This window comes from Peromyscus californicus, unplaced genomic scaffold (genome assembly GCF_007827085.1).
Source record: "Peromyscus californicus insignis strain IS unplaced genomic scaffold, ASM782708v3 Scaffold_3__1_contigs__length_106647218, whole genome shotgun sequence".
Taxonomy (NCBI): Eukaryota; Metazoa; Chordata; class Mammalia; order Rodentia; family Cricetidae; genus Peromyscus; species Peromyscus californicus.
In genome coordinates, this window is record NW_026294551.1 from 52,519,421 (window position 1) to 52,541,696 (window position 22,276).

Below are 22,276 nucleotides of genomic sequence, written 5' to 3' on the forward strand. Positions count from 1 at the left end.
TCACAGTAGAGGGAATGGGGTGAGCTACGGGACTGACTACAAGAAGACTGAGTGAAATTCCATGCTCTGAATCCTGCAGCCCCCAGTCCTACCCAGGCTGCTCCCGGACTTGCAAGCAGCTCATACGACCAAACCAGAAGGCAGGGCAGTTCTTTTCTGCATTTACTGAACTCAAGAGAACTGGCCTTCCAGTTCTGACGTCTGCGGCCGGATCCGTAGCAGAACCATTGCCTCCGGCTTCCCTGCACGAGGCCCACACGTTCACGCTTGGAGCTTGCGGTGGACGCGGCTTCACACTTGGAAGAAGAAATCGTCAGCTGCGGCGCTCAGACACGGGAACTTCTGAGATGAGAGAACAGCAAAGGCAGGAGCGGGTTCGTATGCTTCCATTAGAGTCCTGTTTTCTTCTGCAATGTACGGACTGAGCACAATACCTCATACCTGCTGGGCAACGCTAGACCACAGCTACTCTCCAGCCCAGAACCCATTGTTATTCTATTTGGGTCTTTAAATATAATTTATAAGAAATTTACTTCCTTTATATCTCATTACATATTCATTGTAAATAGCGATAAGCTCTATAGGACATTTCTATCCAACTGCATCATGCACTTTATAACATAACGTTTTATAGAACATATCTCTCTACAAAATTGTAAACTCCTTAAGGACAATGAATGACAATTTTATCTTATCCTCTGTGCTAAAAGAATTTTTAATATAGCATATTATTCTTTCATTTGTCTGTTTCTCTCTAATCTGAGTCCAAAAGAAACCAAAATCTAATTAATAAAATTCAACTTTTGTGGGAGCCCACAGTGACTCAGTTTCCCACAGGAACTCGATTTGAATCTGAAGTCCATTCTGACCCCAAAGAGTTCCAAGCTTGCTTGCTGTAGTCCCTTCAGAAGCTGTAAGAAAGCTCTGATCCGGCTTCTGGGAAAAGTACAGGGGCTGTGAGAAAGTCCTGATTAACTTATGGGAAAGAACTGGTTATCTAGCTAATGTACAATTCTAGGCAGGCTGCTGATGTCAGCAGGTAGCACATGTTTGAGATAACGGAACTGCCTGTCCTTGAACCAAGGACAGGCTAGGCCGCCTGTGCTGTGACTTGTTCTACTTTATTTTTTCCATTTGTATAGAAGCTGGTTGTGAAATAAACTCAGGGCTTGCTTAGTATTAACCAGAAGCCCTCTCAGCACTGATTTTTCTGTCTCCATCTATTCTTCTGTCTCTGCTTTTTCCTCAGCCTCATGCCCTACTCAGCTACCCTAGCCTACCTGGCTCCAACAAACTTTCACACAATGAATGAAAACCTCCAAAACGTCCCGTCTTCTCTCTGTCCTCCTCTTTGGCTTCTCACCGACTTTCACTAGGGATTTGCCATAATGGTCACTCAAAAACAAAAAGTACAATAGGAAGCTAGTTCAAAAGATTATGAGAGCCGGGCGGTGGTGGCGCACGCCTTTAATCCCAGCACTTGGGAGGCAGAGCCAGGCGGATCTCTGTGAGTTCGAGGCCAGCCTGGACTACCAAGTGAGTTCCAGGAAAGGCGCAAAGCTACACAGAGAAACCCTGTCTCGAAAAACCAAAAAAAAAAAAAAAAAAAAAAAAAAAAAAAAAGATTATGAGCAACTGTAAGCGACAAATTGTTACTATTAATAGATGGAAGCTATGACAAAGGCAACTAGCACTGGCAACGTAGCAAATCTCTGTTAAATGGAATTTAAGCAAAATGTCTGGGCAGGAGAGATGGTTAAGGGCATAGCTGCCTTTCCAGAGGCCTGGATTTTGGTTCCTAGCAGTCATATGGCATCTCACCTTTAATCACAGCACTCGGGAGGCAGAGCCAGGCGGATCTCTGTGAGTTCCAGGCCAGCCTGGTGTACAGAGTAAGATCTAGGACAGGCACCAAAGCTACACAGAGAAACCCTGTCTCGAAAAACAAAACAAACAAACAAAAAAACAAAGAGAGAGAGAGAGAGAGAGAAACATTGTTGAACTGGGCATGTAGTTCAGTTGGCAGAATACTTGTCTAACATGAATGAGGCCCTGGGTTCTAGACCTCAGCACTGCATTTTCTAGGCATGGTGGCAAACGCTTATAATCCTAGCATTCACAAGAGTCAAGAGTATTGGAAGTTCAAGGTCATTCTCAGCTATATAGCTAGTTCAAGGTCTACAAATTAAAAAAAAATCACTTCATGAGTCATTTCTTTAGTTCAGGATTTCTCAAATTATGATTTGGACAACCCCAGCCTTAGGCACGGACAGCTAGCTGAAAATATGGACTCCCTGAGCACAACTCCAGGCTGTGGAGCCAGAATGCAGGAAGAGAAACACTTTAATTTTTCTAAACTACTTTCATCTGGAGGGGTGGGGTACTGCAGCACTCGTGCGGGGGTCAGAGGACAGCTTGTAGCAATCAGCTGTCTCTTTCCACCAGATCAATCCCCAGCCCTGAAGCGCAGCAGTAGAGAGATAGCTCAGCGGTTAAGAGCACTGAGTGCTCTTCTAGAGGACCTGGGTTCAAATCGAGGGGAGAGGGGAGGGGAGGGGGGGAGGGGGGGGAGGGGAGGGGGGGGGAGGGGAGGGGAGGGGGGGGGGGAGGGGGGGAGGGGAGGGGGGGAGGGGGGGAGGGGGGGGAGGGGAGAGGAGAGGAGAAAAAGAAAAGCTTATAATTAACATAAGAAAACTATATACAAAAGTACAATAACTATATACAATATAAGTTCATTTGTATTTGACAAATTCAGAGAAAATAATTCCATTATCTATTCTATTGTATCTAATTCACTTTCTATCCTAATTAATCTTCAACTATAACTAACTAATCTTCAACTCCCTCAGAGACCCAAGAAGGAAATAATATTAGCTAACAAAAAAATAAAAACGGGAAGTATATGCAAGCAACTTCCAAAAAATTGTGAGTTGACAGAAACAGCCAGCTGCCTGGACAATCATCTGAGGTTTCTCTGCAGTGTTGGGGCATCATCTTCAGCCTATAGGCTTAGAGTGTTTGACAGACTCATTTGTGAAGTAGGATGTACACAAGGTCAACAGTTCAACCTCACATTGGGTGAGAGCAGTCTATATACCAGAAACACCTGAATTCCACTAGTGTCATGTCATGATTCAGGATTTTAAATTCTGGAAATTGTTGATGGTTTTTTAATTCAGCTGTCCATTCTTCTTGGCTGTGTATATATGGCTTCATCTCAGCATCCCGTTCTTCTCCACATCCCTCTATCAAATGCCAGTCTACTATTGAGAGGCGTGAGCTTAGTTACTCTTCAAGAATAACTGTTTCAGCTGCTGTTCCATTGCACATCAGAAGCCATCGGCCCACTGCCTGTTCAGCTGCCTTCGAAGAAAAGGGCACTATACCTTTTCCGAATTGTGAAGGCCACTTCAAGGATGGTGCCATATTGTCCTGACCTCAGAAGATGCCTTTTGATAAAGCCATAACCACACTTGTTTTGGCAAGAATCAGTAGTCCTTTGTTTCATGTCCTGTCTGTCCATTTTGTCAGCAGTTGATTCGAGGATACTTTGTTGTCCAGTGGCTAACTTTTGCCACAATGAAAGTTAACTCCATATGCAGTTTCTTCAATGCCCATATTTTCTCTGAAGTAGATTGGTACTGCCAGGAGCCAACATGTCTCAAAAAAGAAAAATTTTCTAAGTTATTAAAACATTTTAAATGCCATATTCTGTAGATCTCTGAAGGGTTTGAAGATGACCTATCTAAAATATATCTGCTCAATTTTTAAAACATATCTAATATGACTACAAGTTCTATTGTAATGTCTAACTACTAACCTTCATTTCTTTATGTGGTATACCTGTAACATGGTTTATATTATAATAAGCAAAAAACTGTTTCATTTTAACAGAGACATATGATGGAGCATTATCAGTTTTGATTTGTGCAGGTATACCCATAATGGCCATAACTTCTAGCAAATGAGTGATTACAGAATCAGCTTTTTCAGAACTCAAAGCAGTTGCCCATTGAAATCCTGAATAAGTATCGATAGTGTGATGTACATATTTCAGTTTTCCAAATTCTGCAAAGTGAAACACGTCCATCTGCCAGATTTCATTCCTCTGAGTACCCTTTGGGTTACATCCTGCTGGTAATGGTGTTTGATTGTAGAAGGAACAAGTAGGACATTTCTTTACTATTTCTTTGGCTTGTTGCCAGGTTATGGAAAATTCCTTTTTTAAACCTTTACTATTTACATGATGTTTTTTATGAAATTCTGAGGCCTCCAGCACATTTCCTATCAATAATTTATCAATCTCATCATTGCCTTGTGCTAGAGGGCCTGGCAGACCAGTATGGGATCGGATGTGAGTTATATATAAAGGATGACTCCTTTTTCTGATTGTATCTTGTAATTGAATAAATAATGAAGTTAATTCTGAAGCATCGTGGATAAATTCTGCAGTCTCAATATGTAATACTACTCTTTCAGCATACTGAGAGTCAGTTACTATATTGAGAGGTTCTGAAAAATCCATTAATACCAACAGAATAGCATACAATTCTGATTTTTGAACTGAATTATAAGGACTTTGAACCACTTTACTTAAATTTTCTGATTTGTAACCTGCCTTTCCTTGTTTGTTGGCATCTGTATAAAATGTATGAACTCCAGATATGGGTTTTTTCCTCACAATTCGAGGCAAGATCCAATCAGCTCTCTTTATAAGATCAATTCTATTGCTTTTGGGATATTTGCTGTTAATTTCTCCCAAAAAATTACTACAAGCTTTTTGCCAAGCTTCATTTTCTATCCATAATTTTTCAATGTCCTCCTTAGTTAAAGGTACGACAATTTCTGCTGGGTCTATTCCTGCTAATTGACGAAGTCTCAATTTTCCTTTCCAAATCAAGTCAGAGTTTTTAATTTTTTATTTGGTTTATTTGGTAAAAATATCCATTCTAATATAATATCTTCCCTCTGCATTAATATTCCTGTAGGAGAATGTCTAGAAGGTAAAATAACCAAAATGCAATCCAACTTTGGATCAATACGATCTACGTGCCCTTCATGTACTTTCTTTTCTACCAAGGCCAATTCTTTCTCAGCTTCAGGTGATAATTCTCTTGGACTATTTAAGTCCTTGTCACCTTCTAAGGTTTTGAACAAATTATGCAGTTCATCATTTTTTACCCCAACAATAGTTCTTAGATGAGAAATATCTCCAAATAATCTTTGAAAGTCATTAAGAGTCTGTAGTCTATCTCTCCTAATTTGCACTTTTTGAGGTCTAATTTTTTGTAGTTCTATTTTATATCCTAAATAATTAATAGAATCTCCTCTTTGTATCTTTTCAGGAGCAATTTGTAATCCCCAGCAAGGCAAAATTTTCTTTACTTCTTCAAACATTCTTTCTAAAGTATCTGCATTTGAGTCAGCTAGTAAAATATCGTCCATATAATGATAAATAATAGATTTAGGAAATTTTTTACATACCACTTCTAATGGCTGTTTTATAAAATAGAGGAGAGGAGAGGAGAGGAGGGGAGAGGAGAGGAGAGGAGAGGAGAGGAGAGGAGGAGAGGAGAGAGAGGAGAGGAGAGGAGAGGAGAGGAGAGGAAGAGTAGCTTTGGTGCCTGTCCTGGATCTCGCTCTGTAGACCAGGCTGGCCTGGAACTCACAGAGATCCGCCTGGCTCTGCCTCCCTAGTGCTGTGATTAAAGGTGAGATGCCATATGACTGCTAGGAGGGGAGGGGAGGGGAGGGAAGGGGAGGGGAGGGGAGGATAGTTATGTTAAAAATAAATAAGGAGTAAAACTGTTGAGCTTACAAGCTTCTCCCCTCCATACTTTAAACAACAATGACCATCAAATAATGAACTCAACTCCCACACTAAAAAGACAAAGGAAGGGAGGAAGAAGGTAAGAGGGAGGGAGAGTGGGAGGGAGGGAGAGGGAAGGCAGAATCTCCCAGCATTCCCCCCTCTATCCCTCTTAAGGCTGCCTGCTTCAGACCCAAGCAAGCCAACCCCACCATCATTTCCAGCCTTGGTTTGATTTCTTCCCTTCCTCCAATCTGTACTTAATATTTCAGGATAAGAAGGAACGTTTAGAAGTCACAGGCTTTCCTCCCTAATATTCTTTTGTTTGTTATATGCTAAATCGGAACAAATATTCAAAAAATACTCTCACCAGTGTTAATCCTCTGTGGCTTTCCCGTCCTCTGACCTTTCATGCTTTTTGATGGTTCTTGAAGACTGTCCATGAACTCCTGAGGGTCAGCCACCCTGATCAATCTTCGGTGACAAGGGATGGTAGCGGTGACAGCCCTTGGGACTCCGTGTCTGAGCATCCGTTCAGTTATTCCTTCATTTGAGTCACTGAGGAGCCTGCTCTAAGCAAAACTTCTCATTCTTTGGCAGCAACAGGAAAGTGTGAGTGAGTGATTGAAATGTGACTTGATGTCGAAGTTTCTGGAAGAGCTCTACAGTAGACGAGGAACCACTGGTTTTTTGTGAGGAGGGGGATCTTTATATAATTTGCTTAATATTTAATCTATGACCTCCATTTTTTCCACAAAGCGAAAGAAACCCCCAATTTTATGACTAATACTAAGTAATTTTTAGGCTCAGAAAAGGAATGTAAGTGCTGTTTTCTGAAAGCCTTCAGTTGGGAGTATCTTAAGTCTTGATAACAGGGAAAAAAATCTAAAGTAGTTTAAATTTACCAGGACACTGTATTGTAGAGATCCTGGGCTTCCTCAGAGAACCCAAAGGCAAAGACGAAGCTGTGTGTGAGAAACCGGCTCTGACTAGAGACTGGGGCAACTCAAGAAAAGTTCTCTTTATCTCACCATGTATCTGTGCCTCTTTGTGTTTGCTATGTTTACTTTCCTATTGCAACATAAAGTACCTTTGTTTTCCGTCTGTCTGAGTTTACATTCCATTGCTGTGATAAAGGTACCATGACCAAGAGTAACTTGGGGAGGAACCAGTTTATTTGGCTTACAGGTTACAGTTCATCATCAGGGGAAGCCAGGAAGGAACTGAAGCAGAGGCCATGGAGGAATGTTGCCTACCAGCTTGTTCCCTATGGCTTACTCAGCTTACTTTTTTATACCACACAAGACAACAAGCCTAGGGGGTGGCACCACCCACAGTGAGCTGGGCCCTCCCACATCATCAATCGAGAAAATACCTCCACAGACTTGGCTACTGGCCAAACTAATGGAGTTGTTTTCTCAATTGAAGTTCCCTCTTCCCAGATGACTCTAGCTTGTGTCTAGTTGACAAAAAACACTCCAAATGAACAAACACAACTAACCAACCAAAAAATCAATGCCACCAACAGTCCCAAGTTTGTAACCTACCAATTCTGAAGAACATTTCTCTGAGCTGAAACCTCTGTCTTAATTCCAAATCCTGAACAACCACCCTGGTGCTCACCTCCAAAGCAATCAGCTACCGAGAGGCATGAACCCACTCCATCACACGTCCACATGCCGGCAGAGGATGGGAGAGATTCCCGAAGTCCTGGGGCATGTGAGCAAAGCAGGTGATGATCGGTTCCTTTGGATGCCTGGGAGGCCTTCAGACTCATATACAACTTAGGAAAGGAACAAAGGCAGGGCAGCGACTGACTTCTCGATTTGGCCAAGGGTTCGGGACTCCTTTTTGGATGAGTGAGGCTGGAATTTGCTCCTAGAATTAACACACATCCTGACTGTTTCTACATCTGCCAGCCAGGTGTATCCAGCCAGTACCTCTGGACTCTGTCGTCTCTTCTCTTCCCTGCCCCTGAAGAAGTGCTTTATTCTGGTACCTCATCCGCCTCTGTAGGCCGATGGTGCTGTATTAGGGTGCACGGCCTGTCAAGAGCACTGTTGACTGGATCCAGCCGTAAGAATCCCCAACCTTCCACATGAGGCTAGCCAGAGTGTGATGGATTAAATACAGTGGGCAAACGTGGATCTTGTCATAGTCACTCGGCTGCTTTGGCATGACAAAAGAGATACAAGATGAAGAGAAACTAAAGGATTCAACAAACATGTAAGAAATAGGATCGGAGCTCGAGAAACGGCTCAGTGGTCGGAGCGCTGGCTGCGGAAGATTGGGGTTCGGTTCCCAGCACCCACACTCCATTTCCAGGGATTCTGATGCTCTCTTTTGACATCAGGCACACAGGTGGTGCACATATGCACACGCAGGTAAAACCCTCATACTCTCCCAGCAACGACAGACCTGATCACAGTTGGCTTGTGACTGCGGTGAACAGGCAGGCCTTGACAAAAGACAATCACAAAGACACTTCATTGTGCTCCTCCACTGTCTTCAAACCTGTCCATCCAGATTGCATCGCAAAGTGTTATTAAAATATAGCATGATCAGAGAAACCCTGTCTCGAAAAACCAATATATATATATCATGATGGTGCACGCCTTTAATCCCAGCACTCGGGAGGCAGAGGCAGGAGGATCTCGGTGAGTTTGAAGCCAGACTGGTCTACAAAGCAAGTTACAGGACAGACTCCAAAGCTACACAGAGAAATCCTGTCTCAGAAAACCAAAATAATAATGATAATGATGATAATAACTTGAAAATAAAAATAATATATAATATACACACAGAAAACTGTCCACATCTTTTGTATACAACTAAATAAATATTCAAAAGCTTAATATAATTGTATAATTAACATCAAAGACCCTAATGCTTTTCATGTCATTTTGGCTATTAGAACAATGAAAATTTCAGGTTTAAAAGTTCTCATAAAACCAGACGTGATGGCGCATGCCTGTAATCCCAGTCATAGGAAAGGGAAACAGAAGAATCAGTAGGTCAGGGCTAGAGAGACACTCAGCAGTTAAGGGCACTTGTTGCTCTTCCAGAGGACCTGGGTTCAATTCCCAATACCCACATGGTGGCTCACAACCATCTATAACTCCACTTCCAGGGAATCTGATGCCCTCTTCTGATCTCTGAGAGCACAAGCATGTACATAGTACACATACATACATGCAGGCAAAACACTCAGACATAAAATTTTAAAATCTTAAAAAAAAAAAAAAAAATGCCGGGCGGTGGTGGCACACACCTTTAATCCCAGCACTCGGGAGGCAGAGCCAGGCGGATCTCTGTGAGTTCGAGGCCAGCCTGATCTCCAAAGCAAGTTCCAGGAAAGGCGCAAAGCTACACAGAGAAACCCTGTCTCGAAAAACCAAAAAAAAAAAAAAGACATTGAAGATCATCCTTGGCTAGAGGGGACCTTGTCTCAAATCAAAGAAACAAGCAAAAGATTCCCATTCAATTGTTGAATCCATTATCAGATTCTCACTTCTCACTCAGTTCAGAACATATTCCTCTTTCCCTAGAGCAGACCCGGCTGACACTCAGAACCCTGTGAAGGGTAATCCGGAGGAAGAGGTCTGTGTCATTCATGTTTTCCTTCATTTCCTTCCTTCCTCTCCTCCAGAGTCAGTGTAGAAGGGTGGCCAGGGAAGGAACAAAGGTCAGATGTCACCCTGAGTTCTTCCTGTCCCCACAGGATGTAGCTCCAGAACCTTTCCATCTGGCTTGTTTCATCGGTTCCATTGGCATCCGGCATCCAAAGAAGTGGAGCCACCTCTCAGAAGGCACCTCTGCTTTCTGTGGACTGTTTCCAGCCCACTTAAATGGACCATGCTGAGCTCCCGACTCCCCCAAACAATACTGGACTCTCTCTAACTAACCCCTTTCCTCTGTTAAAGAGTCTATTAAACTTATCCAACCATACTTGTAAAGTATAGTAAGGAAGACTTTATGCAGGGCCAGTGTGGTAAGTCTAGGGGGTCTTACGGTGACAGAGGGGCTGGACTCAATGTCAAATACATGATGGGAAATGGAAATCTGTACCCAAGGAGCAGTATTTGAGTCCACAAGCAAAAATGACTACAAAGAAACATAGTGCTATAGGAGGTTCTGGGTAAATTGTCCTAACAGGATTTTGCTGAAGACACACCATGGTGAGCAGATGTCACTTGAGCGACGGTGGGAAAGGCTTGGGTGAGTTTTCTGGCAGCCTCTGCGGGCAGGCCTCTGATTGGGGGAGGTTCCACAAGCTGGTTAGCAGAGTCTGTGGTGGGCTGCTGAGACCCAGATGCTGGCTGCTGCGCACCTCTCCTCCTCCCTGCTCTTGACAATAAATCACGTTCCATCATGCCCCAAACAGCTTGCGCACAGCTCCCAACTGTGTGTCTGGCCTCTGTGGAGAGGCTCCGACACGTCTATGCATGACCCATGGCTGCTCCCACAGATGGTAGATGAACCTCAACAGCAGCAGTAGACCTTGTCTTCTTCATTTTTCCATCTTTCTTTTTGATTAATTGACTGGTTGGTTGGTTGATTTTGAGGTGGAGCCTTACTCTGTAGCCCAGCTTGGCCTTAAACTTATGACTGTTCTGCTTCCTAAGTGTCAGGATTACAGACGCACACCATCATGCCTGGCTTACAAGTGGGTCTTAACAACCACCTCAGCCTTGCAGACTTAAAAGATGCAAAACTTTTCAAACTTCAGAGCACCACCCTGGGACTGTACACTGGAGGCTCTGCATACCATCCTTGACTTCGTGAGAGCAAGAAAAGGCACCTAATTCTGAGAGCTCCACCCTAAGAGTAGAGAAGCAGACTGTATAGAAACAGCATGATACAGAGATATCCCACCTGGATCTTAAGCTGGGTTTACTGTCCACGATCTTTGTCTCCTGTGGCCAGTCAGTGATGGCCAGAGGAGATAACTATTTCTTAATATGTGAGGGACTAGGGGGAGGGGTGGCCCACGCCTTTAATCCCAGCATTCAGGAGGCAGGTGGATCTCTGTGAGTTAGAGGCCATCCTGGTCTACAGAATGAGTTCCAGGAAAGCCAGGATTATACAAAGAAACCCTGTCTCAGAAAAACAAACCAAAGTGTGTGTGTGTGTGTGTGTGTGTGTGTGTGTGTGTGTGTGTGTGTGTGTGTGTGTAGATCCTTTTCTGCCTCTCCTGACCTGGAAACTTGGGGTAAGCATGACTAAGGCATGTGGGAACCACTAGGAGCAGGGAAGGCAGACAGAGTACAGGATACAGCCTTCAAGGACCACGAAAAATCAAGGCAATATAACACCAGAGAAGGGTTGACCCTTAGGAATTCCCTGAAAAGAGACTCAAAATAATTGTCATTTTAAAAGCCCAGTGGGCTACAACTTAGAAAAACAACCCCATGAAACCAGAAAGCAATACATGCTGGGCAGCAGAATGAGAAGTTTGAGGCCAGTCTGGGTAACATACACACACACACACACACACACACACACACACACACACACACACACACACACAGAGACAGACAGACAGAGAGAGACAGAGATAGAGATGCAGAGAGACAGAGAGAGGAAAGGACAGCTCCCCACTGAAACTTTGGTGACCCTTCCACTCAGAGTTCCAAGGCCTCAATTATAATTCCTTTTTATATGTGTTTATTTATCCCGTGTCTCTGTGTGAGTGCACACCAGCACATGCACCAGGCATGCATTTAGCCAGAGCACACCTTGTGGGAGTCAGTCCTCTCTTTCCACCACGTGGGTTATGGAGATTTGAACTCAGATCATCAGGCTTGGCAGCGAGCACCTTTACCCAGTGAGCCAGGTGTCTCACTGGCCCTAGAACTCTCATGCGCTTCATTTTTCCTGATAACAGAACAAGAAAAGGCGCATTAGCTCCCCCTTTAAATTCAGCTACATTTTACACACCTTAGTCCCTACAGGCATGTCCTCAATTTAAGCGCTAGAGTCATACCCACTAACACAGAGCTCCCTGTATGTTATTCTAATCTCCTCAAAGATATTGACCTGTAACCTTCCCCCAAACCATAAGATAGGGGTGCTATTGTTTTAATTTACTAGTGAAGAAACTGAGGCCTAAGACAATACTAGTGAAAGTGTGGACAGAGTGTTTGTTCTTTTTTTTTTTTTTTTTTTTTTTTGGTTTTTCGAGACAGGGTTTCTCTGTGTAGCTTTGCGCCTTTCCTGGAACTCGCTTTGGAGACCAGGCTGGCCTCGAACTCACAGAGATCCGCCTGGCTCTGCCTCCCGAGTGCTGGGATTAAAGGTGTGCGCCAGCACCGCCCGGCTAGAGTGTTTGTTCTTAAGAGGCCTGGACCGCCTCAGGGTAGGCGGGCTAATACGCCTGGACCACCTCAGGGTAGGCGGGCTAATACGCCTGGACCACCTCCGGGTAGGCGGGCTGTGTCTTCGGCTGCAATCTCTTGTTAATTCCATTTTGAGATTACTCAACTATGTTCATCTATATAACATGTTTTAAGATGTCCTAAACTGAGGACAGGCCAGTGGGGATCAAGGTGTAAACTATGGCTGTACTAAAAGCGGGGAGGGATTGAAAGGAAAGAAGGATTTTTTCCCCCCAGAGGCTTGGTTTTATTGTGCAGTTTTTTTTCCCCCTCAGTGAGATGCGGTAAACTGCGGTGACGTCACACACAGGACAGGCAGAGCTGCCCGTAGGGAAGTGGGCGTTGGGAAAGCTATCTTCCAAGAAGTGGCCACACTGGGCCTCACTCCACCGCCTGCTTCCCACCCTAGGAGGTCCCAGAGGAGGCAGGTTGCAAGACTCTGGTGGTCTGGGGGATCAGGAACAGTTAGAGGGGTTGGCACAGAGGGGCAAGGGAAGGAAGAAGAAAGAATCTCCCTCAGCAAGCTGGGTCCACGGCTCTGGGACCTCCTTCCTGCACCGACTTAGATCCTGCAAGTCAGAGTTCTGCCTCCTTGGGAGCAGACGAGGGGCTTGCCTTCCTCTGCCACACTTCTCACTACAGGCAGTGGCAGAGACGGGAGGGGTGGTGTTACCTCACCGCCTACCCCTCCATCCCCTCCATCCCCACCCCCCCCCCCACCCCCGTTCTCTGGCTGAACCTGCATCTTGACGGAATGAGCCCTGGCTCAAGAGCTCCAGGGGGTGCTTCTTCAGTGGTATGAGGGGCCTTGTATGCGGTGGCTGAGAACGACCTTGTGGAATCTCAGGTCTCATCCTCATTGCACGGGCCACAAAGGCTGAGCAGCATCCTGATATCTTGAGATCTTAAGGCCCCCCTCCCGGCCCGCTGGGCAATAGTTTCATCTGAAGTATGACTGTATCAGGCACAGACACACCCCAACTCCCTCATCCATGTTTCTTTCAGACATCTGGTCTGGTTGGCAAGGAGGAACTCCCCCCAAGGACTGGTATCCTGTCACCCATCCATTAGGTCCCCAATCCTGGCCTCCCTTGTCACAGACTCCCAGAGAAAAGAAAGGAGAAACTCGAAATAAACAGACAGAAGCCACCCTGGAACAGAGTATAAAATGGCAGCCAGTGGTGTGCGGAGAGGGTGAGGTGTCAGAGGGGATGGGCGATGGCATGCAGCACTGGGGTTCCTTATGAGGGACAGGGTCCCGATTTCTCCCCAAGGCATCTGAGGGACCGGGGAAGGGAGTCAGCTGACCCAGAGAAGCAGGACCTCTGTACTGGGCCTTGCAGGTTTCCTGTTTCTCTGTGGACCCAACCAGTCACAGAGAAATGAAATCCGTGGCTTGGAGGAGAGAGAGGGAAAGCAGGAGCAGCGGCAGGAGCAGCGGCAGCCATGAGGTGTTCTAAATCAGCAGGCTTATGCCATCACACTTCACCAGCTTGTCTCTGAGCACATCAACGTTTTGAGAGGAGACGGTGGAGGCTGGCCAGAGGACCGCAGCTCACACGTGTGGATGCCCTCATCCTTGCTGGTAAAGTTGGCTGAGGTGAGGATCTTGATGTTGCGGCGGCTGGTGAAGGTGGTCCGGGAGCGGTATGTGTGCTCGGGCACTCCAAGAGTGCCTGCGAGCACGTGCTGCTTTTTGTCTCGGGTCAGGCTGAACTCGTGCTGGATGGGCAAGTTGGTGTTGTTCTCATGACGACAGTCCAGATGAAGGTTCTGGTCCACTAGGCAGGCGGTCAGGCTGGTCACCTTCTGCCCTCGGGACATCTGCAAGACTGAAAGCAGGAGAGCGATGCTGACGACTGGGTTCTGGGTGCCAAGGGTTTTGTCCTGGATTCTGGACTCTGGTGGCTGCAGCCTCCTCCCGATGCATCACCGCCTCCAGTTGCTGCACCCAGCGCTGAAGCCTCGAAAGAAGGATTTTTTTAAAGAGGGAGACAGATAGAAAGAGGAGGAAAAACTGGTCTTTAAAATCTCTCTCTCTCTCTCTCTCTCTCTCTCTCTCTCTCTCTCTCACACACACACACACACACACACACACACACACACACACACACACACACACACACAAAAAAAAAAAAAACCCTAAACTGAAAACCACTCTATAAAACACCTATAAACATAATACTTAAGGGGATCAGAAAGCTCAGTGAATTATCAGCTCCCCCGAAATGGATCTAACACACTAGTCAATTAAAAAAACAAAAACAAAAACAAAAAAACCTAAGCCAAAATTTTTAATAATAGACACTTCACCGATGAAGATATGTAAATTGAAAATTAGTCCATGAGGAGAGATTTAACATTATCAGCCTGCTGGGAAATGTAAATAAAAACTAGAGTGACTACAATACAAGACTGTCAAAAGCAAAACCAAATGTTGCTGAGGCTGTAGTTTATCTGGAACTCAGTTGACGGGAAAGTAAGACGACAGTTTCTCATAAAGTTCAACAGGATTGCCACATGACTCAGTGATTCCACTCGTAGGTGTTTGCCCAACAGAAAGGAAAACATATGCCCACATGAAGATCTGATGACATATGTTCACAACAGCATTAAAGCATGTTCAGAGCAGCAGCATTTCATAAAGCCAAAATTTGGAAACAGTTCAAATGCTGCGGTAGGTAAACAGATAGACAAGCTGCCGTCTTTCTATATGGTGGGATGATGCTCATTACATAAGGGATGGACGTGGCAGGTCTGGTGACACAGACCTGTCTTCCGGGCCACTTAGGAGACTAAGGCAGGAGGATCATAATCATGTTCAAGGCCTGCCTGAAATACAGAGCAAGTTCAAGACTATCTTGGGCATCTGAGTGAGGATCCAACACCTTCTTCTGACCTCTATGGGCAATAAGCACGTAGTACACATACATACATGCAGGCAAAAGACTCACACATAAAAATTAAAAAGTGAAATAAATACATATAAAATGTCGTGGTGGTGTATAGCTTAATCCCATCACTTAAGAGGCAGCGACAAGCTGGTCTGTGTGAGTTAAAGACCAGCCTGGTCTATATAGTAAATTCCAGTCAAGCCAGGGCTACATAACGAGACCTGTTCTCAAAACAAATAAGTACATGATAGATAGATAGATAGATAGAATGATAGATAGATAGATAGATAGATAGATAGATAGAATTCAAGAAGCAGGGAAATGAACATGAATGAGCTATAAGCGAAATCAAAGCACTCCTTCCCAAGTCTGTCACTAAGTATAACCTAAAACTAGGGTCATAGTAGAGGAAACTAGGTGTAATGGTACACACTAGAACTACAGAATTTAGGAGGTTATAGCAGGGAAATAAGGAATTCAAGGTCACCCTTGGCTACATAGTGAGTTCTAAGCTACCCTAGTCTACGTAGACTGCCACAAAAAAGAAAAAAAATATTTAATTTTTGTTTTGTTTGTTTTTTGAGGCAGGGTTTCTCTTTGTAACAGCCCTGGCTATCCTGGAACTCTCTCTATAGACCAGGCTGGTCTCCAGCTCTCAAAGATCCACCTGCCTCTGCCTCCAGAGCACTGGAATTAAAGGTGCACACCACCACACCCAGCCTTCTTCAATTTTTCTAAGTGGAGATAGAGACCTGAAAATCTTGGGAATGACATGGCGTCAGTTCCCTGGATTGTCAAGTTGTTTGGTTGTTCTTTGATTGGTTGTAGTTGTTTAAATTGTAATAGTTTATTGCCTGTTCCACAGACTTATTAGTATCCACTTCACCTTTGAACTGTACACAGAACAGGTAATCATTAAACGTCTGTTCATATTCTTAGGGGATTTTTAATTTTTTATTATTTGTGTGTATATATACATGCTACTATGCATGTGTCCATAGATGCCAGAGCTTGGTTAGATCCCTTGGAGCTGGAGTTATAAGTGGTTGTGAACCACCAGAAGTTGATGCTAGGAACCGAACTTGGGTCCTCTGGAAGAGCAGCAAACACTCCTAACCGGGGAGTTCGCTCTCCAGTCCTTTGTCTGGGCCCTACATATCTGGATTGAATGATAGAGATGCTTCTGTAGACACCAGTGACCACACACAAGCAAAAGTTCCAAGAAACTTTCTCAGGTCAACAGACCAGGAAAGGGATTGTCTAACAAGACAAAAACCTTTAGACATGCTCAATAGTGCAGACGTGGCATGAGCGTTATGGGAGCAACCAACCTGAAATCTCCATTTGGATTAAGGCCCATACCACAGGACAGAACCATGCTTGGAACTGCAGACCTGGCCTAGAAACAATGGCTGGAGAGGAGAACCTCCTACTATTACTTTTGCTAAATGGGCCTACTATCCAATACGCTTCTATATACTTATTTCTACATCTATAGATTAATGTAGCTCTCAACCCTCATCAGAAAAGCTTCATTTTACAGTGAATACCAATTCCTCCAGAGCCCTGCATATGGTTAGAGTGCAGAAGATGAGTTACTCTGGAGTCCTCAGCCCAAAATGATAAATCTATTTCCTGCTCCCTCCCCCCATTGCTCAAGAACATTGCAGAAGAGAGGGTGGAAAGATTACCAGAGCCGGAGATAACGGACTGCTGGGGAACAGTGTCTTCTGGGTACGTCAGAACCATTGTACTCACGGCTACCATTGCCTTCTTAAGACCTCAAGATCAGTCAGCATTCCACCAGAGACGGGGCGAAAGTCCTCACAAATGCACCTCTTAGCTGAGGAGCTGTTCATCCCTCCAAACAAGAGTAAAGACTATTACCCAAATTCTTTGCTCAAATTAAGCAAGCTTTATTTTCTGTCAGACAGGGCTATCTCCCTAAAGTGGGGTTTAAGAAAATAGCATCACACACAGGAGAAGGTGGGGTTAATATTAGCCCCCAAACTGCAAGGGTTTTTTGGTTATGTAGGAACTATGCAGAACATCTTACTTTATCAGGGTGGATGGAGGTTAGGGTGGAGGGTGTGAAACAAGTCAAATTCCAGAATATGGGTCAAGGCATGGTCAAACCCAAGTTTTACAGAAAATGGGATTGAACTTATTTTGACCTTGTAACAAGATGACCTTTAATCTTAAGATGGAGTCAGGTTGGTCCATCAGAGCTTTGGCAATTGAAGTCTTCTGGGGTAGGAAGAATCAGTTTTCATCAGAGAAGAGGCTCTTGTAGGACATTTATGCTCCCATAGATGGTCCTACACCCATGCACATAAAGATAACATCCATTGAACTCAGTAAGTTATAAAAAGTGAACATGAAGTTGAGAGGGGAATGTAGGGGAATGCTGGGGAGGAGTTGGGGGAAGAACAGGGTGGGGTGGTTGATATGATCAGAACATGTGTATGAAATTCTCAAAGAATAAAGATTTAAAAAACACAAGACCTTTTAGACAATAATCACCCTATGCCTGCAAATACCAGAAATCGACCACAGCCCTGTTACTTCGTCAGCCAGTGGCTAATCAGACCCCTACCACCTACGACAAAGTGTGTGTACAATTTTCTTGTCAGTGCAGTATCGGGTAAGACTCAGTGGAGATCCAGCACTTCGTCCCCACATGGTAGTGATGAGAAACATCCTTCAAAATGTCCAGGAAACCATTTGGGGATCCTTGACTTCCATTCTCGTGAATCAGGAAGAAGGTAGTACGCTCCCTTCTCAGAAAAGTCCGAGGAGGTCCAGTGGGAAGCCGACCCTTTCCTGTGTTCCAGGGCCTCTTCCAACCCTTTGCAGCATCCGAGGAGGCCATGCGGGAGCAGTGACCAGGAACTGCTTTTCCACCTCCAGACAGATTGGTTTCAGAGAGGCTGTTTGTGGAGCTGAGGGTATACAACATTTGCCTAGCGTGCATGAAGCCATGGGGTGGGGTGGAGAGAGAGAATAGACAGGGTATCTCAGCCAGAAATAAAGCTTTTAAAATGTAAATTTCAGACCAAAACACATGATAACCAAAATCTAACATACAAAAACAAAAACAAACTTCACTTCCCATAGAATAAACTCAAAGAAATCTACACAAGACATAGAATGATCTAATCCCTAAAAACTAAACACAACATGTTTAAAAACAACGTGTGTGTGTGTGTGTGTGTGTGTGTGTGTGTGTGTGTGTGTGTGTGTGTGAGAGAGAGAGAGAGAGAGAGAGAGAGAGAGAGAGAGAGAGAGAGAGAGGGGAGGGAGGATTACACATACAAAGAAAATCATTTGACAGTGGATTTTTTTTTCGTCAGCACCACAGGCATCAGGAAAAAAGTAGCACATTGTTTTTCATATACTAAAATAAAGCAGCTAGGGAAATGAGTAGAGTGTTTGCTGCACAAGTGTGAGGTCCTGAGTTCAAATCCCTAGATCCCATGTAAAAGCCAAGTATGACAGAGCATGTTTGCAACTCTGGTGTTCCTAATGGAGAGATGGGAGGTAGAATTGAGAGAATTCTCAGCCGCTCGTGGGCCAGCTAGCCTGGTCTACACAGCAGCCAACAACAAAGAAATCCTGTCTCAAACAAGGCAAAGACCAACACCCAAGATGGCCTTGACTTTTTCACTCAGTGTGCTATGGGATAGGTGCATGCCCACACTCATACACTGTTGAACATGAACACACATGTAGGTGCAAACCCATCACACATAGAAAGAAAAGAAAGAAGGTGTGGGTAGATGGTAGGAGAGTGACCTGAAATATCCTATCCAGTAAAAACATCCTTTAGAAACTAAGGAGAAATAAAAACAGTGTTGGAAAGAGGAGACAGAGTCTCATTACGAAGTCCTGGCTGGCCAGGAACCTGCTGTGTAAACCAGGCTGACCTCAAACTCAGAGACCTGCCTGCCTCTGCCCACCTGGGTGCACAAGCTCGGGTGCTCCAGCCTCGAGACCATCCCCCAGCCTCACCACTCTACTTACGCACAGCTCTCACGCGTGTGTTCCAGAGAGGACTCCAAGTGAATTTTAGTTTTAAAGTCATGCACTGGTTTCTGTAACTTAAAAGGTTGGGGCTGACCTGAGTGCAGGTACAGCTAGATCAAGGGATTCAAATTATGTCATCTCCTCCCTCTGCCCCTCCTTCCCTCTCCAAGCTCTTTCCCCCCACCTCCCCTCCTTTAAATGTTAGGGGAAACCACCCGGGGTTCCTTGACTTCCATTTCCACTACAGTGGGGACAAGGTGCCGATCGTCTTCTGCTGAAGTCAGGAGAAGAAGGTAGAACTTGCCCTGTGCTCCTGACAGGCCTCCCTCTGGCTTGCCCTCTTCTTCCGTGTCTTCTGTCCTCTCTGGCAGGCTCTGAGCCGGGAGAGAGCCAACCGGACCCAACGCGGCTATAGTCTACAAGCTTGGCAGCTGTGGTGGGAACAAAGGCTTCATTCTATTTCCATCCAAGTTCCAGAAAAGGCCTCTCTGGCTCTAGTGAACCTCTCCGGGCCACGTGTCCACCTTACACTATCCAAGAGGGTGCGGCACCTTCGTGGCCAATTTCTGTGGATTGCTGAGCAGGAGGTGGACAAACCCACCATGCAGCCAGCGTCAACAGCCATGCCAGTGTGAGCAAAGTAAACACCAAGAAGGGTTCTCTGCTGGCTGCGCAGGTCTTCAGACTTCACTCTCCCCAAGATAATAAGCACCTCTCCATTAAACCTCATAAGGCACCCTGAGGAACCTGCCGTGGGTTAATATTGTAAAAATCACTTAAAAGATTGCCCGACTTGGCCAGGAACGGTGGCCTACGCCTTTGATCGCCAGCGGATCTCTGCTAGCTTGAGGTCAAACCCGTGCACGTGTGAGTTCCAGGACAGCCAGGGCTGCGGAGTGAGACCCTGTCTCAAACCAAGTCTGACTCCAAATAAGCGGCGTAGGTCTGGAGCTTGCAGGATGGATGAAGGAGCCTGGAGAAAGAAAGGGGCACAGCCCTTAAGGAGAGAGGAGGGCAGAGCAGTTTTCAAAGACGTGTGACCCGATCTGGACCAACCTGGTGAAACACGACATACTGGTTGAACTACTTTTTGCTGTTTTGATTCATAGTTTAATAATCACAAGACTGTTTTGAAGTGTCTTCTTAATCAGGAATACCGATTTAAGTATAGAACACATCTTTAATACTGGTTACAAGACAAATTCTACACTAAACTCTAACTACAGAAACAACCAAGAGAGATGGCTCAGTGGTTAAGAGTACTTGCTGCTCTTACAAAGGGCCTGTGTTCGGTTCCTAGTCACCATGTCAGGTAGCCCACAACCGCCTGTAACTCCAGCTTCTGGGGATCCTATGGCCCCAGCAAGCACCTGAACACTTGGTACACACACAGACACAAATTTTTTAAAAATCTTTAAAAAATAATTAACAACAAAAAGAATATTATAAACTAGTCGAGAGTGTGCTGCCAAATAGAGATGTTTCCTGGAATGCATCTCGATTAGGCTAACACAGGGAACCGAAGCTGAGCACATCAAAGGGAAGACAGAAGATTTCCTGTCCAGGTAGAAACAGGACTATGCCCTGGGGGACAGTAGCCACAGAGGCCCTGTCCACAGGGGAAAAGGAACATTTGCACCTGGCACACAAACTCCCCAAGTATCTCACAGCACAACCCACCCAGTCCCAGCTTTCAGTGGAAACAAAGATGGTGTGAACACCCGAAGGTAGGATCGTCCCCTCCACCCACTTAGGCTGTGAAAAACAAGACAGCATTTAAAATTGCATCAGCCATGAAAAGGAGCACACACACACATAACACACACACACACACACACACACACACACACACACACACACACACACACATACACACACACACACACACACATACTACCTTAACTCCAGTTCCAGGGGATCCTATGTCTTCTTAGGCCTCTGTAGGCACTGCTCATATGTGGTACACAGACATACATGCAGGCTAAACACCCATATACATAAAATATTCAAACATCAAGCATTTGTACTCAGAACCAGGAATGCATGAACCATTAACCCTTGAAGGTGGGACTACCACTGTGCATCGTGGGGCTGACTGAAAATGAAATGTCCATCATCTCCCCACACCATCCCACCAGGTCAGCCAATTCCTCCTCCCCCTCAGAGGACTAGAAGTCTATCCTCTAATATAGAAGAGACTCTGTACAAGACAGTGTCTTGTTGACCACAGAAAACCAAAGGAGAGCCAAGCACTGATGGTCAAGCTTCTGTGACCCAAACAGGCATCTAGAAAGTTGATCTCTGGAGAAACCAAATGTTCCAGTGAAAAAAGACCTACTGGTCCTGGCCACACGTGATATCACACCAAATGACTGGCTCCCTGCCCAGAACCCTCACCAGTGATCACAGCTACCTTTCTCAGTGACTCATTCTTAAATGCAGAGAGAAAGCTAAGGATCACCAGACAGTTAAAAAAAAAAAGCCATTTCTCCAGCCCTTCTTATAGGCGGAAGTTTCTGTCCCTACTGCCAGTTCCCAAATAACCGACACAGAGGCTTAATATTAATTAAAAATGCTCGGCCGATAGCTCAGGCTTGTTACTAGCTAACTCTTAGACTTAAATTAACCCATATTTCTTACCTGTGCTTTGTCACATGGCTTGGTACCTTTTCTCAGTACAGCATGTCCATCTTGCTTCTCCCTGCATCTCCTGGCAACTCCTCTTGACTCTGTCCTTCTTCATCCCATCATTCTCAGTTTGGCTTTCCCCCTAACTTTATCCTGTTCAGCTATTGGCCAGTCAGCTTGTTTATTAAACCAATCATAGCGACACACAGTCACACAGTGTACAGAAGGATTATTCCACAGCAGCCCCTGGCAAAGTGACTTTGAACAAGATCACCTAAAAAAAATTTAAAAAGTTCCCATTACTTTGTATGCTGGCCTGAAAAATTAATTTTAAAAGTGAGCAACTTACAAACGAGCTTGGGAGTGGGTTCATGACAGTGATGGAACAGGCAGCAACATTGAAGAGTCACCGACAGGATGAATGATGTGCACCGAAGTCGCGACAGTATCGACTCTGGTCCACCTTTGTGCTGTGGACTTTGACAGAAACCCCTCTTTCAGCTCCAGTGTCTGAGTATACAGCTGGGATGGTAACTCACCAG

The 22,276-nt window shown here is 45.0% G+C and overlaps 1 pseudogene; it reads right to left on the reverse strand.

Moving 5' to 3' along the window:
* Positions 1-12,915: 12,915 nt before the first annotated feature.
* LOC128121897 (thy-1 membrane glycoprotein-like) lies at positions 12,916-14,120 on the reverse strand (annotated as a pseudogene).
* Positions 14,121-22,276: the final 8,156 nt, after the last annotated feature.